This window comes from Neomonachus schauinslandi, chromosome 5, assembly GCF_002201575.2.
Source record: "Neomonachus schauinslandi chromosome 5, ASM220157v2, whole genome shotgun sequence".
Taxonomy (NCBI): domain Eukaryota; kingdom Metazoa; phylum Chordata; class Mammalia; order Carnivora; family Phocidae; genus Neomonachus; species Neomonachus schauinslandi.
In genome coordinates, this window is record NC_058407.1 from 111894329 (window position 1) to 111909436 (window position 15108).

Genomic DNA, 15108 nt, shown 5'->3' on the forward strand with positions numbered 1-15108 from the left:
CGACCACCATTTTTTATGTAAAATGGCTGTTAGAGATGGAAGAGAGGATTTTTCAAAGTTTTGTTGTGCAAAACTTCTTGCCTCCCTTGCCCTACCTACCACTGAGTCATGGGCATTTCTTTTAAAGAAGAATGTTAATTGCTCAGCCTCTGAACTTATGGTTAGTTTAATACTACTTCTTCAGGACAGGGACTACAAGACATTCCGGCTTTTATATGGGTTATAATTATCCCATCCACTTTGGTCAACACAAGGTCTCCACTTATCCTTTCTCTCCTACTTTTATTCTCTTTGCTGGGGTCAAGTGCCTGCTAGGTTGTTCCCAAGTCATTTAGTGCAGGACTCATTACAAAACATGGAAGATCAGAGTTCTCCCGGGCTCTGTGATTCATTTTGTCACATGGCACTGGGCTGGCATAAAATGCCACCAGTGTCTTTCCAACTTTCTTAGAAAAGCAGGTTTTCTTTTTTGTCTTCTGTATCTTCACAGCTAAACACACACATGGCTACAAAAACAAGTAATGGGTTGCAAGGACAGTGAAGTCTAAGCAAATTCTTTATTATTTTTTTTTAAGATTTTATTTATTTATTTGATAGAGAGAGCACAAGCAGGGGGAGTGGCAGAGGGAGAAGCAGGCTCTCTGCTGAGCAGGGATCCCAATGTGGGTCTTGATCCCAGGACCCTGGGATCATGACCTGAGCTGAAGGCAGATGCTTAACTGACTGAGCCACCCAGGCGCCCCTAAATAAATTCTTTAAAAAAACTTCTATGAAGAAAAAAAAATTTTTTTTAAGATTTATTTTGGAGACAGAGGGAGAGAGTGCATGTGTGCACACGCGAACACAGTGGGGAAGAGCAGAGAGAATCTCAAGCAGACTTTCCACTGAGTGTGGAGCCCCACATGGGGCTTGATCTCAGGACCCTGAGATAATGACCCTGAGATTATGACCTGAGCCAAAACCAAGAGTCACATGCTTAACGGACTGAGCCACTCAGGTGCCCCTCTATGAAGAAAATTTAATCTGAAAGGGTGAGAGTGACAGATAAGGGTTTGACTTTGATGTGAGGCAAGAAAGGTTTGATCCCCAGTTCTGTGAGTTATTAGTTGCCTAAATTTGAGTGATTATTATCATTGATCTAGTCTCAGTTTTCTTATCTGTAAAACAGTGATAGTGACACATACCCCCATGGTGTTTATTGTGAGGACTGAGTGACATAATTGGGTAACATACTTAGCAGGTCTTTACTATTACCATTATTTAACATGGAGCAAGTTAGATATTTGGAGCAATAGCATGAAAAGATCTTTTCTCATTTGGTGTCAATTTTCACACCTATAATGAACCTTTCCTTGGTTTTCCAGAATATTCTATCCCAAAGATATATCCTGGTCTCTAGCTTTCACAGGATGTAAAACTGCTTCCATATTTGAATGTCCATTCTTTTTTCTGGTTTCTACATGTACCATGAAGGTTTCAGACCTTCCAGATCCAAGTTTTGGGCTAGGTTAAGCTCCGGGAGTGGTGAGCTTCCCATATCCTCAGTGGGGAAGAAGCTTCTCGGAGCACAGTATCTCAGAGGGGAGCTGAGCCCTGAGATCTCAAGGCAGGTCTCTTCTTCCTGGAGTACTTAGCCCTGCCTTCCCTTGGGTTGCATTTCAGTTACAGTGAAGGGGATGAGTCTCACCACGGGCCACTCCTGGGACCCTCCTTCACCACGAACCACAGTAAAACAATCAAACAAAAAAACACATTCAAAAAAGTTGAAAACGGAGAAATAGATGGTTTGAGATAGAAATTAAATATTTTAAATTAGTGAAAAAATACAACTATACGTCACCAATTGTGAAACGATTTGGGACCCACCCTGAATAACTAAGAGTATGGAGGGAGAAATGGGTGTGAAAGATGTGCAATGATTTTAGTTTGACCCCTTCCCACTATCGATAAGTAATTTGTGACTTCAATAATTTTTTTAAGTGGGGGCGCCTGGGTGGCTCAGATGGTTAAGCGTCTGCCTTCGGCTCAGGTCATGATCCCAGGGTCCTGGGATCGAGCCCCGCATTGGGCTCCCTGCTCAGTGGGGAGCTTGCTTCTTCCTCTCCCTCTGCCATTCTCTCCGCTTGTGTTCTCTGGCTCTCTCTCTGTTAAATAAATAAATAAAATCTTAAAAAAAAAATTTTTTTTTAAGTAGGCTTATTATAAGGGTCCTCTTTTGCACTAGTACTATAACAAATAAAATAAGAATAATTTCAATTATTTTATTTTGAAGTAGTCTTTTTTCCCCCCTACCAGATATAATTTTCCTAAAATACTTTATTCCTCACTAGCTAAAAATATCTGGCAAACCCTATTGGTCTTAGGACCTAGTCCAAATGTCTCAGCCTGGTATTGTAGGTGATTTCACTTGTCCAACCCTTCCCTACAGAAATCTTTTGTTCCAGCTGGTATCCTCCTTTTCCTCCAAACATAGTTAGCTTTTTGCTGCCTCAAAGATTTTATTCATCCTGAACCCCAAAAGGAAGGCCCTCTTCCAAGGTATTTCTCAGCCTGTGTATTTCTCTCCCTCAACTCATTTATCTTCCTTCAATTCACGCTGATCTCTCATACTTTTTTCCTCCAGTGACCTGACTCCTTCATGTAGAGATGACTCAGGTGTGGCTGGAGAATATAAGTAAGAAGCCTTCCATAGTATCTTAAACATACAGTTTCCCTACCTGAAGCAATGAAAGGCAACAGAAGAATAATTTGGAGGGAGAAAATGTGTGTTTTTATGAATGGCATTTTCAATTTTCCATATTTAAATACTGTTCCGAATTTATGTTTTAATTTTACTTCACTATAGCCCAATGTAACCCATAAGACAGTTAACTTAAGATATATAATCTCGGGGGGGAGTGACAGGGGGATAGGTATTAAGGAGGGCACGTGTTGTGATGAGCACTGGGTGTTATACAAAACTAATGAATCATTGAACACTACATCAAAAACTAATGAGGTACTATACAGTGGCTAATGAACATAAAAAAAAGATATAAAACCTCAATTGAGTAGATACATAAAGCAAGCAAACATTTTTCAAGCATAAAAAGGTCTTTGAAATGGATTTCTAAAGCTTCCTCATATTCCATTTGGAAATTGGTTCTGTAACACATAGAAGTCATAAACTGCTTCTTGCAATATAATTTGTGAAGAGAAAACACATTGTCTCTCTACAGACGGTGTATATTTGGATTTGGTTTCACTGAAGCAAGGTAAGTAAAAACCATTCCATCTTCCCGCACACAGAAAGGAGCGACTGTATGTCTGAGAGCACTTCCACAACAAGAACAATCTTATGGGCTTTCGACAGAGAATCCTGACTGGTCTGGCAAGCCATGGAAGATTTTTAAGTAGGGAAGGAGGAACCCCAGTGTCAAGGGAGGCCTCATGATCTGTCAGGCGTTGTGCTCACTGCTTTGATGTGTCCTCACTTAGTGTTTCTAACACCCCTGCACCATGAATGTTCTTATCCCCATTGTGATGGTTAAGGAAAGTGCAATTATAGGATTAGTCCAAGAGTTGGATTCTTTATTTCAATCCAAGGTAAACAAATAATGATTACCCATGACAGTTGGAATGCTCACTCTGTTGGAAGGATTGCGTATAGCGAGACATGAAAGTAAGCTCAAGCTTGCCAAGGCTCTAAGAGATGACACTTGCTCATAACAGACAATGGCACCCAGAGTGACAGCATATGGCTGTGCAGCTTCTGCAGGACACAGGCAACTGAGGTCACATTGTAGGTATCACGCATTTGTATTTTTATTTTCACAAATTCCTGGCAGATGTCAGGGAAGTGTTTGTTCTAACAAGAGCAGCACATGATGACAGTTTTCCAACAAATGGAAATGAAGTGTCTTGAGGAAGGGTGTCTTTTCCTAATTTGTGCCATGACACCAACCACATGAGTTGGTTTAAGGACAGTGACCCTTAAATCACTAACTAGTCTGTGGAACTCCTAGCTGGTCTGTGTTGGATTGGTCTCCCTTCTACCATATCAATGTATCAAAACATCCATGGTTTCCAATTACTGTGAGTACTCGTAGACTTTCCCTAAATATCACCTTTGAAAAGTAAAAGGACTTGTGGTTAGAAGTCAGGAGAGTTAACTTGAGTACTTGGGGACTAAATCAAGTTTTGCAGAAAACAGTTTTTGTAAATCTTGATTTCATCAAGTTTTGTAATTGCCACTGAAGCTTTTCTAGTATTGTATAAATGGCACTGTTGATATTGGCCTTCATCACCTGGTTCGGGTAGCGTTATCAGGTTTCTCAGTTGCAGAGTTACTCTTCCTTCCCTCCCTTTTCTTACTGAACTCTTTGGAAGGCAGTCACCATGCACAGCCCACACTTAAAGAATGAGAATATATGCCACTTCCTTGAAGGTGGAGCCTCTACATATATTATTTGGAATTTTGTATGGGAGATCTGTCTTCTCCCTACAACATGTATTTTAAATTTATATTAACTTGTAGTTCCAATAGCTTTCAACAACAACAAACCCTTAAAAATGATCCATTTCAGGAGAGGGAAACTCAAATACCTACAGAGGCCTGGTAGGTAGCAGAGAGTATGAGTGAAGCAGGTTGGGCATGGTCCGTGGCAGATTGCAAAGCACATGGCAGCTCTAAAGGGGGCACAGTCTCTGCTCTTGGCAGTTGCTGCTACATGGGAGTGTGGGTCAGCTTTGCCATAGCTTCCTTTTTAAGAAAAAATAGAAATTAGTACATTGGATGTTTATATGAAATCTCCTGATTTTGAAAGGTTGGCAACTTAATCCAAATTTTTACAAAATCTGTGCTGACCCAACATAACTGAAGTTTGTGACTTCTTGGGTAGATTAATAACTACACATATTATCAGTAAGGAAATAGCCTTAGAAAGGTAGGTAAGATGTCCAAGGTCATACCACACTAGCTTTAGGGTCTAAACTGGGATTGACATTCAGGGTTCTAATATTATTATATATTCCTCTCCTTTGGAGATTCTTCAACAATCTGTTCATTTTCTCAGAATCCTCTGGACTTTGTTCTAAATTCACTGCCTTTAAGGAAAGACGTGGGAACTGGAACTCCTATTCCTACTTCAATTAATTGGTGCCATTAATTCCATTCATGCACTATTTGCCTTATTTTCTTTCGTTCCTTGCTAGAGTCCATATTCATTTGTTTGTATAATTCATGTTACACTAGAGTTGAACAGGGGCTCAGGCAAATGCCCACATTGGCAGTAACTGCAAATGCCCAAATCAGAATTCTGTAGTCTTCTAGAGACTATGAATTGCACCTTAAACATTTTCTTATTCTTTCCCCCTAACCCAGTACCCACAATAACTGGCACATAGTAGGTGCTCAATAATTGCTTCTTGAATGAATGACAGTCATTAATGTCTTAAATAAGATGAAATATCAACACATAGTAATTATTTTTTTAAAAAAGATTTATTTATTTGAGAGAATGAGCGAGTTTGTCAGCGGGGGAGGGGCAGAGAGAGAGAGGGAGAGAGATTCTTAAGCAGATCTCAAGGGGGCACAGTCTCTGCTCCTGGCAGTTGCTGCTATATGGGAGTGTGAGTCAGCTTTGCCACGTGGAGTGTGGAGCCTGATGCAGGGCTTGATCTCATGACTCTGAGATCATGACCTGAGCCGAAATCAAGAGTCAGGTGCTTAACTGACTGAGCCACTCAGGCGCCCCTCAACACATAATAATATTGATTGCACCCAGAGCAAACCTAATAGTGTGGAAATGAAAATATGTGGCATTTGTTAATGGGAACTGGCCATTCTTAACAGCACAGAAGCTGTTTACAGAAGTTTAAAGAAGTTATTATTCAGTTATTTACAGAATGTTATTAGAACTTTATTTTTTAAAAAGATTTTATTTATTTATTTGAGAGCGAGAGAGACATGAGCTGTGGGATGGGGGAGGGGCAGAGGGAGAGGGAGAAGCAGACTCCCTGCTGAGCAGGCAGCCCTACATGGGACTCGATCCCAAGACCCTGGGACCATGACCTAAGCCGAAGGCAGACACTCAACTGACTGAGCCACCTAGGTGCCCCTAGAACTTTAAATTATGAATATCATATAGCAGTCTTGTCTGTAAGGACATTAACCTCTTTAGTCAATTCTTCAGCTATGTTATACATATCTTGCATTCCTAAATTGATTATTATTTATTATATTTCTCTATATACACTCTTGGTTACCTGGTTCATTTTTCTAAATCTTAGAATTTAAACTTCCATGAATCAGAGACTTATTTATTAAGTTCCTTTAGTTCCTACTCATAGACCAGGGAGAGGAATTTTTTGATAAAGGTATAGTCATGGAAAGTTAAGAAAATAAAGGCAATCAAGCAAAAATCTGATCTCCGAGGTCCTGTCTTTGTTGGCGGTGGCCCTGAACGCCAGGAGCACCCCGTACTCACATATACTCAGATTATTTCTTCTGTGGCAGTTTTTATGGCTTTCTCTCTCACGACTGCTTCTCTTTTCCATGTGTCTGAATCTTCTCTGCACAACGAAGAGTTATTCAGGTTTTAAGTGGTGAGAGGAGGGAGCTTCTGCTTTCTAGGTCAGCGCCGATTAATGAATGATGGTGTCGTTTCTGGGGAACCTAAGTAGCACGAGAGCGATTTTGCTCGTGATGTTCCCTTGTGAGCCCAGTGAGGTAAGTACAGAGATGACTAAGATTAATTAAATATAAGTTGTGCATAATTCATTTCAGCAAAGGAGTATTTTTTTCTCAAACTTTGGATCGATGCCCTGCTTTCTTTCTTTCTTTTTTTTTTTTTAAGATTTTATTTATTTATTTGACAGAAAGAGACACAGTGAGAGAGGGAACACAAGCAGGGGGAGTGGGAGAGGAAGAAGCAGGCTCCCCGCGGAGCAGGGAGCCTGATGCGGGGCTTGATCCCAGGGCCCTGGGATCATGACCTGAGCCGAAGGCAGATGCTTAACGACTGAGCCACCAAGGCGCCCCCAATGCCCTGCTTTCCAAATGCAAAATGCTTACTCCCATCATAAGTGTTAACAGAGTGAAGATGTTCTTCGTTCTTTGGGTCCATTTTTGCACCATGAAAGTCACTGCATAGTGACAAGATGGACTGTTTGGTAGTTGTGATCGTTCCCACTGTATAATCATGGCAGAGAGATCTTTGATCTTTTTTTAAAATGCTAAATGCAATTTAAAAAATCATTTTCTTATCCTAACTTCAAATGTCAGAGATAGGAAGGATGTTTTAAAACTACTCCAACTCCTTCAGACTGACAGCATTCCAGGCATGGGCATGTGGGAGGATGGAGGCTTACTTGGTTCCATATGAGAAACTTCAAGAGATTCATGTCCATCTCTGTCTCTTTCTCTATACCCACAACGAGAGCATCAGATGTATTACAGGGCCCATCAGGGTTGAACAACTGGAGGATAGATCACAAACAGGCTGAGGCTCCTGAGGTTAGCACACCAGCAGGTCTCATTATCAGCCTAATGATAAAGCTATTATAAGAGTTTGATCATTCCAGGGGGCCTTGATTGTTTTCCTCTAACACATACGGAATTATGCTATGCTGAGGCTCACATCCAGGTTTGTATAAAGGCTTTCATGGAATCATTGGTGATCAGCATGCAGACACCCCACATATCCTGCTGTCACTCCTCACCCCCTACTCAGAGTTATTAAATGGCTTGCAGTTTATACACAGAAATCCTTGAGGAAGCAGCCAACTGCCGATTGCATCAGAAACCAATCTTGATGCATTGCCAAAGAAATATGAATAGAATAGAGCACAGTCACTGCTATTGGTTTAGATGAATGTTTCTTGCTTTGGTACAATTGGTGGGTCAAAACTCCCGTTTTAAAATGAATTCTGAATTTATTAGTGCAGGAAGTGTTCGCTGGGCACTTACTATGGGCCAGACCTGGGGATGCCACTGGGGGTACCATAGGGGATGAGTCAGACAAAGCCCCTCTCATCACGGGGACGGTTTCTTCCCTTTCATTTATAAGCAACATTAAGCTGGTATTTTTAGCTAAGAGGAAAAATATTCCCCCAAACTTATGGACTTAGAATTTTGATCAAGGGCCCATCAGATTAGTGAGGGCTAAAGCAAAGTTTCTTAACCTCCTCCCATAAACGTAGCCAAAGGTACTCTACTCTTGTTAACAGGATCACTGCTGTAATGAATTAGTCAATTATGTTCGTGTGGGAGAGAACAGCACGAAGGACTGCATTAGTTTCTTAGGGCTTGTGTCATTTGAAAAAGCTCTTCAGGTACTTTTAATATCCTTTAATAGTTTCTCTTTCTGCTAGAGTCTATAGATGTTATTGTTCCCATATATGCACATATTTATGGTTTTTTAAAAAAGATTTATTTATTTATTTGAGAGAGAGAGAGAGAGAAAACTTGTGCATGAGTGGGGGGAGGGGGGAGAGAGATAAATCCTCAAGCAGACTCCCTGCTGAGCTCAGAGCCTGACGTGGGGCTTGATTCCAGGACCCTGCGATCATGATCTGAGCCGAAATCAAGAATCAGAAGCTTCATGGACTGAGCCACCCAGGCGCCTCTGCATATGGTTTTTTGAGTATTCCACAGTTGTAGCTGCAGGATTCTGGATCACTCTGGTGATGGTTCACTGGTGGCAATCAGATTGTATGACCTGGTGCAGAGTAAAAGGAGATGCAGAGATGAAGACAGAACCTGGAAAGTGAGATGAGAGCTGGTAACTTGATCTGGGAAGACTTGATCATTAATGATAGAGTCCAGCAGTCACACACCACCAGAGACAGAGCTGAAGTCTAACTTAGGCTGACGAACTTGTAGGAAGGGAGAGTGCTCTAAGGGACCCACAGAGGGCCTCACCAAACAAAGCAGACAAGGTTATTGTAGGATGTGCAGGAAGGGTGGGGGTTAGGTAAGATTGAAGTGAAAGAGTGATATGATGGTCTCAAAGCAGAGCAAGGTTGTGAGTAATATTTTATAAACATTTAGTAATATTTTTACTAATATCAGGTCTGGGCTGAAAGGCAAACTTGGAGTCCTATTTCCTTGGATTAAGGTGGCGTGCTGTGTCTCCAAATCCTTTACTTGAAGGTCTGCACCTCAGCTGGAAATCAAGGCTGCTTCTTTGTGTCAAAGTGACCCACAGGCTCCCATCATCCAGGCAAGTGGCGGTGGGGGTGGGGGGAGGTTGGGGGGGAGGAGTCCATTCTCATTGATACTCAACTAAGTTTCCAACAGTCTATGATTTTAGAGAACAAGTTTTCTTAGCCCTATGTCCTTGGTGTTAATGAACAAAAGCAGTTTTTGCAGGTTCACACGAGTATGACAAGATGTAAAAGTAAGGTTTTTACTGAGGCCCCAAGAGACAGCGGATGTAAAATTCTCAAGTTGCCAGAGCAGGAAGCAAATCTCAAAGGAAATATCTTAGTTCCTTGTTGACTCTTAAAAATCTCTCACTCAAAATAAGATCATAAAAGGGCAGCGGAAGCGGAGTTTAGGAAGTCTATATGAGGAAGTTTTCTTCAAAGAAAGCAAGGCTGAGTTCTACCTAACCTCTGGTCTAGGGTTTTCCTCCTTAATCTCCCTGGGGAGGGGCATCAGGTGGCCACGAGGGCAACCTGATTTGTGTTCTCTCAGTTCTGAGAGTATCTGACTTTGGCCTGAGATATCCAAAATTGAGAGGCTGACGGTATTGGCTTGTGGCAGCAGGTTCAGAGAGAGAGAGAGAGAACAGGGAAGGAGGAGAGAGAATACTCAAGACGCGTGTGCTGTCAGGTGCGTTTGAGTCTCGATGGGAGCGAAGTATGTACGAACGTTTCTTGAGGACCCTGAAGAGAGCCATTTGTGAGAGAGAGCTGTGCAGCTGATGTGGAAATCCTGGCCAAGAGCAACACCTGGAGAGGTGATCTACAGGTGAATTTGTAGAAAGTAGCCTAAGGGAGGAAGTAGCAGGCAGAGCAAACTGCATTGACCAGGACAGGAGAGACAGAGTGGGATGTTTCATGTTCAGGTCTCTAAGATTGTTAGAAAGCACCCAAGAGCGGCGCCTGGGTGGCTCAGTTGGTTAAGCATCTGCCTTTGGCTCAGGTCATGATCTCAGGGTCCTGGGATCCAGCCCCACTTCCGGCTTCCTGCTCAGTGGGGAGTCTGCTTCTCCCTCTCCCTCTGCCTCTCCCCCTGCTCATGCTCTCTCTCCGTATATCTCTGTCTCAAATAAATATATAAAATCCTTAAAAAAATTGTTTAAAAAAAAGAAAGAAAGAAAGCACCCAAGAGAGCAAGTGCTCGGTTTAGTCATCGGCCAGGCCCAGAGCAAAGTCTCCTTGCAGTAGGAACACTTGAGCATGAATTTGGTATCCTCCAACTTCTCTTTTCTCCCTATGTTATGAATTTGGAGGAGGTTCCTTTCCCCTTTCAGGGAGGACCCAGACTGCCTGCGAGGGATCCTAGCTGGGAGAGTACAGGGAAGGCCTATCCCTGAATGAAGCTTGAAGTGGTGAGCAAAGTGGATTGGCATTCACAATACAGTTTCTGAATTCAAACCATATTTTATGGCTTTACTGATCAAAGGATTTTTATTACCTAAAAGTCATCAGAGAAGTTACAGGACCGCCCACATATTCATCTGAATAGGTATGGGAGGGACAGTGGCAGGTGGGGGTTCCCCTTCTGCTGGCATCCTGCTTGCTCTACGTGCTGGTCTCAGCTGAGCCGAGAGCCGTGCTCATGGAGAGTCGCCAACTTGGCCAGTGCTTTTGTTCTTCAAAGAAATCCATGTCAAGAGGTATACGTCACACAGGGAAATTGGGAATTAGTAGAAGACTTAAATGGGAATGACAGCTTGAAACTGGGAGACACAGGGGACTTGGTGTCTGGAAGCCAGCCGAAATAAAGAGATGTCAAGAAAGCTGGCAGTCACCATTGAAGACTTTGGCCTTGGCCTCTGGGCCTCCATCTTCGTGTGAAAGGCCAGGCAAAGACTGTCACTGAACAGAAAATGGGGCCCCACTGACTGACTTCAGAAAACGTGGTGGGGCAGGATGCATGCCTCTCTGGCAATCTGTCCAGTGCCTATTCTCTGGGAAATCTCTGTGTGTGAACAGAGGTGAGCCCCAGCAGCCATGTTGGCGGCCTCCACCCTCCCCACTCCTGCCACCTCCCTCACCACAGAGGGTGGGATAGAGCGGGGAGAGGCCAGGCGAGGCCACTCATATTCTCTTTCCATAGAATTTGGGATTGGGTCAAGGTTGTTGATTTAGTCGGGGCTCAGGGAGCACTGGGGTAGCTTTACTTTGACTCCTGGACTTAGGAGCCGGGAAAGCTGTTTTCCAGAGACCAGGAGAGTACAGAGAAGCAGGTTTGAAGATAGAAGAAACTGCAGCCAAGTTCCTCTTGTCTCTCAGGCCCTGGCTCCTGGCCTTCCTGGGGACTGACTTCTTTTTGCCCTTGGAATCTCGAAGTTACCTCTCTGTCTTTAGAACTGATTTTTGAACTCTATTATTAGGGCACAGAGATTACTTTTCAGTGGCTTTGAAGCATTGTGCCATATATTTTGGTAGTTACATTTGTTATTTACTTTGTAATTTACTTAGTTGCTGCATCTTGTAATTCACCTGCCACTTCCAGCCGGATGCACCGAGATACTTTGCTGTTCCCAGCATTTCCTCTGATTGGCCCTCCACAGTGGGGGCTCTCTGTCTTTTCTTATAGACATGTGCTAATGGCGTGAGTTCAACCTGTAAGGAGAAAGCCATGCCCAGAAGCAGGGGGAGAAGCCAGAACTAGTAGGGCAGATCTCTAACTTCAAGGGCTTCAGCTCTGTCCTAATTCTGGCCAAATAGGATTAATACTGTTAACTCATTACAGTCCTAAAAGGAATGTCATAGTTCAAGGTGGGCTGTGCACTCTATTTAATAACTTTTGTTTAAGAAACGAAGGCAAGGATGATGTGGAACAATAATCAGTCTGTTTCTTCTTCTACTTTGCTCAGCTCGTATACTCTCAGAATGCTGTTTCTCACTGGATTTTTGTTTCCACATTCTGAGCTTATCCATGGTAGGCAAGCTTATGATGTGGGGAAAGTTGATTTTTTAATGCAATGGTTTCTAAGGCTTTGCATTAGATTTCCTTCTTCCCGACTGGGGTCCCAGGTTCCTCTGTTGTTGCTCCCTGGATCTAGAACCCTGTAGCCTTTCACTGGGGTGACTCCGGCTGAATCCGTGATTCCTCATTTCCTTCAGGATGATTTCCTTGGCCCCTTCTGGACTGTGTTCCCCTAGCACCTTGATTTCCCCATCATTTGTGCAGTAACATTTTATAGATCCACTTGGGTCCATGTCATTCTCATTATTAGACCCTGACATCTAGCTGATCCCTGGAAAAGAGTTGGTTCTTCCTAGATCTATGCTTGATACACTGGCTTGGTGAATTAAGGCCCACTTCTTTGGACTCTGAAAAAGGTCTTCTCTTTGTTCCTACAACATCACTTTTCTTCCTCCTTCAGGACCTTGGCTCTTGCTGTTTGCTAGGAATGCCACTGCCCTGGAGTTTTGCATAGCTGGCATTTTCTGATTTAAGTGGCAACCCAGAGTAGTTCTCTCTCCCTTCCCAAATTCAAGTAGCGCTTCCATCCCTCGGCTCACTCTTTTTTCTTCTCTGTCTTTATTCCTTTCTGTAAATGTATTCGTTTACTGGTTCATTATCCTTCTTTTACGGATAAATAGCTTCTGGTCTGCCTTGTTCAAGACAATACTTAGTAGAGTGCCTAGTTCATTGAAGGAACTAGAATTTGATGATTAATGTTATTGCACGTTTGTTGAGTAAATGAATACAAGAATAATTTTTGATATAAATGATTCAATCCCAAAGAAAGAATGTTAGTGGTGGAATTTCAGGCATGATTATGGAAAAAAACTTTTGGAGTGTTTTCTTTCCAATTTGTTCATAGTAGACAGTGCTAAGTTTTTTTTTTCCTCGCATATGTAAACATATTTAGATCTCAACACTAAGTTACCTGCTTAGAATACGCTGGGACACATATTTTTAGACTATCACTTAAGATTCCATTTATTACAAGGGTTCTATAAAAAATGTGTTAGGTAATGAGGTTAATGTCCTTCAAAGAGTTTTACCTCTTTCTCAGGAAAAAAGAGGATTTGCTCTATTCTTTGTATTGAGTTTCTTGTCCTTCTTTTCAAATTCATGTTCACCTTAATATTCCTTTCCTTCCTTAGGTTTGATTTTTGTCCATTTACATTTTTTCACTACTATTTAATTTAGGGAGTTGTTAGGGGAAGTGCTTTATTTCGAACAGTCTATTTCAGAACCTCATGGGAATGGCAGGAAGAACAAACAGAATAGTAAGGCAGCCAGAGTTAAGGGAGTGTGGTCCCCAGGTGAGTTATGCTTCACTCCCTTCTAAACTGCCTAGGATAATACGAGGCTTGCCTACTATGGTCTGAGAGCTCAGATTGCTTAACTATAAGTCATTGATCCTTGTCTCTCCTCTCCTCCCTCAGCTTTCAGTTTTCAAAGTCTAAGTCACATCTTGAAATTTTGTCACAATCCTTTCTTATAATTCCCTACATTAGTTGAGTTTTCCGATTTGTATCTTCTCAACTTCTCTCCGTATACTACTACCCTTTTTGGTTTTTGTTTATACTTTATTTTGTCCTTTGGATTCTAAATTCTTCCTGTCAGGAAGTTTTCCTATAAATCTGTTTACAGCGTGGTGCATTCTAAGTATGTCCCATACGGAACACAAGTAAAACGGAAAAAAAAAAAAAAGTTACACATAATTTTGCCAAGAGTGAAAACATTTTATGCCTTTTCTTTGCACAGGACAATTTCCTTCTGAATCTTATGCAGCATTTAAAAAATACCCAGGAGACCTCTCTAAAGCCAAGCGATGTTAAAGATTAGCTGTTATTCATCAAGTTCATACGGGAATGAAAGAATCGCTCGCATCTGGCAAAGAAACCCGGGTATCCGAGGTTTTGCGCTTCAGAGAGGGTACAGGTCCATAAATCAGCCCATTCTGCAGCCACCTGGGAACAGAGCGGGTGGGGCGGAGCTTCCGTTGATTGAGGGGCGAAGGAGAGGAGCTAGAGAGTTCTCACCAATCAGAGTTCTGCTTTGTTTTCTCTTACCGGCCAATGAGGGAGCTCTGCTGGCGAGGCTGTCTTCAAGTCCGAGCCACCCACCTCCATCGCAGCCTATCAGCAGACCGCTTTTACGAAGCGTCCGCGGAGCTCCCGCCCCGCGGGCGGAGCGGCCCTGCCCCTTCCCGCCCCTCCGGCCGTGGCCCCACCCCGCCGAGGGAGGGGGCCAAGTCGGTTACTCACGGGGCTGGAGGTGGGGGCCGGGCTCCCGCTGGGCTCGTGCGTTCTGCGCCCGTCGAGGCGGTGCCGAGCCCGCTGACTCCTGATTGTCCTTTGCGGCGGCTGCGGTCGCTGCCTCTTTGCCTCTCGACCCGGGGCTGCAGGGGCCGGAGCGATCGCGCCTCCCGCGGGCCACGGCTGCCCAGAGCAGGTAATGGGGCGCCGTGGCTGCAGCCCCTATCCGAGCACCGGTGCGGCGCGGGCGGTGGGGTCTGCTCCCCTTGCTGCTCCCGCGGGCGGCAACCTGGCCGAGCCGGGCCGCGTCACCCGAGCCTCCCGCCTGCCTCAAGGCGCCTCCGCCCGGGAGCCCGCGGCGGCGGCGGCGACACCTTGCGGGGAGGTGGGGGCGGGGCCGGGCGGGGGACCGGGAGGGGGAGGGGCGGGGTCAGCTGCCGGCGGGACCCCTTGGGGACTCGGAGTGAGGCGGCTGGGCCCAACGGAGGGCTCGAGAACGTGCAGGTGGAGGAAAACTGCGGAGTTGAGTCAGAGTCAGGCTCACGAGGGAAAGGGACCTACTGATAAGTAGCGATAAGCTGAGTGGCTTTTTTTTTTTTAAGCCAGAAAGGTGTCTTGGGTATTGTTAATTACATATTTTCTGGAGGCAGGCGCATTGCAGTGCCATTTACACATTAACACTGTTTACTTGTTATTTATTATTTTTTAAATTAAGAGCAGTCTTTACCGTGA

At 43.7% G+C, this 15108-nt stretch overlaps 1 protein-coding gene across 2 annotated transcripts in view; it reads left to right on the forward strand.

Moving 5' to 3' along the window:
- MPP7 (MAGUK p55 scaffold protein 7) overlaps nucleotides 1-15108 on the forward strand; it is a 327469-nt gene that overhangs the window by 11190 nt on the left and 301171 nt on the right. Inside the window, exon 1 of one of the 2 annotated variants that reach the window (XM_021686516.1) lies at nucleotides 14402-14572. The exons of the other annotated variant lie outside the window; for it this stretch is intronic. The gene's annotated coding sequence lies outside the window, so the exon portion shown is untranslated. Of the gene's footprint in view, nucleotides 1-14401; nucleotides 14573-15108 lie in introns of those variants that run through there. 2 annotated transcript variants of the gene reach the window in all.